Source organism: Limulus polyphemus, unplaced genomic scaffold (genome assembly GCF_000517525.1).
Source record: "Limulus polyphemus unplaced genomic scaffold, Limulus_polyphemus-2.1.2 Scaffold1355, whole genome shotgun sequence".
In the NCBI taxonomy this organism is placed as follows: Eukaryota; Metazoa; Arthropoda; class Merostomata; order Xiphosura; family Limulidae; genus Limulus; species Limulus polyphemus.
In genome coordinates, this window is record NW_013666965.1 from 262851 (window position 1) to 265780 (window position 2930).

Below are 2930 nucleotides of genomic sequence, written 5' to 3' on the forward strand. Positions count from 1 at the left end.
TACATATTAATTATTACTGAAAATTATTATTTCAGTCGTTCTTAATGTATCAAGCGTCTATATGCAAAGAAAAGTAAAAAAAACAAAAAACGATGGTTTTATCATTAAATGAAGATATAGCCTAATAATGCTTTGCGGGCTTTACGGCATAACCAGGTTTCATTCGTCCGGGCCCCTAGGCAGTCCCCCCCCCCCCATCGGCGGGCCTGCATCTGGCCTAATCACTTCTCGTGCATCGATTTAACAATATACATTTTTTTTATCACAGGAAATGAATTAATCTTTAACGTTATAAGCCTTCAGAGTTTCCACTCAGCCATTAGAGACATACTTCTACATGCTGAATTTCAAATTCACGCGTATGGAAAATATTATCATTAGCTTCTTTTCATAACTACTATTTCTTTTACTGTGCGTCATTTTTATGTAATATACTCACCCTCCACTTTTATCTATCTAAACACCTCCTGAATTGTGATACAAAAGACGATTAATCTCATGGCACGTGGAGGCGCGCGCGCCTTTATCGGAAGATATTTACCGAGTGACGACAGCGTCATCTCATATCGCACCACTAAAGTTAAACAAATGGAACAAGGGATATAATTTAACATCTACAACGAATATGACGATAGTTTCTAGCGTTAAATACGTTTTTTTTCCTTCCTTTTTTTTGCACCGAAATTTCAGAAAATCCATTTGACACTTAATAACCACGTAGAAACTTTTACAAAAACACGACGCCTAGTGGTAATATTCAAGTGCTGATATCTAACAAGCAGTTCAGAAGTTTCCCCATATTGCAAGTTTAGGACTGTCAAGTGAAGAATAAAATGACTACAAACAGAAAAAGAAAACAAGCAAATACAAGTGAATAAATTCTTTATTAACAAAAGTTTACTGTGTTTTAATTTCCCGGCCAGGTTATAACTTTCCTGTTGTGATTATACTCCCCCCCCCCCCACCCGTGGCTCAACTGTAAGTCTGGAAACTTACAACGATAAAAAATCGAGTTTTGATACCTGTGGTGGGCACAGCACAAATAGCCTATTGTGTAGCTTTGTGTTTACTACTAAACGAACGAACGAACGGACTATACTGGCTGTTGGGATTGGGTATTCTACACATCTGAACAGGGCAAAGAAATACCATACTTTCAAGTCAGGCAAAGTGGCTCTGGAGTGATTGTCTACAATCCATACATTACCTGTGTGAAAAAAATATTCCAAATACCCCATACAAGAGAGGAATAATCCCAGCTTACAGCAATCTGTACAAGTATTTTTATCATCCTGCCACAGGGGATGGATACAGACACAGGGCCAAACTGGTACAGGCCTTCTTTGAAATAGCCAATGCAGTATGCAACCTTTACCTAAGTAAAAAGATTAGCATATGTTTATGACCTTTTGACAACTAGTTTATAAGAATGTAATAACCATATGCAAAACACCTGCACAGAAAGTTTGAAAAATATACATAAATTTATACCTTTTTACAGATTATTTGTGGAAATAAGAAATTAACAGTTATTTCAACTGTGGCATAATTATTTAGTGCAAAATTTACTTTGCTGCAAAAAAACCCAAGAAACTCGAAGGATATTTCTATACATGTTCAATTAACCTGATAAATTCTTTGCAGCTTTTTTGTTTTTAATTTAGCACAAAGCTATATGAAGGCTATCTGCGCTAGCCGTCACTAATTTAGCAGCGAAAGACTAGAGTGAAGGCAGTTATTCATCACCACCAACCGCCAACTCTTCTACCAACGAATAGTAGGGTTCACCATAACATTATAACGCCCCCACGGCTGAAAGGGCAAGCATGTTTGATGGAATGGGGATTCGAACCCGAGACCCTCAGATTGCGAGTCAAGCGCCCCAACCACTCAACTAACCAGAGTCTAACTCGCTCACAAAAAGATAAAAAAATATATATATCTGGCTAACGATATATGAAATTTATTGAAATTATTGTATTTTCTTCCACGGCAGACATGGTTTGGTTGTTGTTATGCGCAAAGCCACACAATAGACTATCTGTGATATGCCCACCACGGGTATAGAAACCCGGTTTGTAGTGTTGTAAGCCTGTAGACTTGTCGCGGAGCCCTTGTGGGAGGGGGTTTCCACAGCAGAAATACCTATCAATACTTTGTAACAACAGCTTGAGGCGCTATTTATACTTACGAAACGTGAACACTTATAGTAGTTGGAATATCCTAAGATTTTTTTGCACTTCTTTTTTGTGATAAATTTGATAAAACTTAAAAATAATTACAACAAAAATAATGTACAAAGAAAGCTTAATGGCTAACAGCTATAGGTGTTGTGTTGCTCTAGCCCACCCCAGTGGCACAGCGGTATGTCTGCGAATTTACAACGCTAGAATCCGGGTTTCGATACCCGTTTTGGGCAGAGCACAGATAGCCCATTCTGTAGCTTTGTGCTTAATTACAAACAGTGTTGCTCTATTGCACCAATTTGCTCAAACTTTCATGTTGTATAAATTTATAAAACTACGTACAAAAAATCTGGTAGTTTAGAAACTTTTACATCAACAGGAGTGAAAACTAACAAAAATGTGTGCCTTTGATAAAAAAAAAACAAAAACAAGGTCGCGGCCAAAAAAGTCTCAAAGGTATAAACAACAACAGAAAGTGAGAGAATGGATTTAGGTTTAGGAACAGAGTCGGTTTTTGCAAAGTAACTAGGCCTAAGAACAGATTTGGATAGAATCCAAATTATCGCACACGAGTGTATCTCATTTCACGGATGTACGTTGGCCCTGTGGTAGAGCTCTGTATTTTGGAACTGGCGAGCCAAGCTTGAATCCGTGAGATGCTACAAAATATTCTACCCATTGAAGCGGTGTGTATGAAATGAGGGTTTGTTTGTTTTGAATTTCGCGCAAAGCTACACGAGGGCT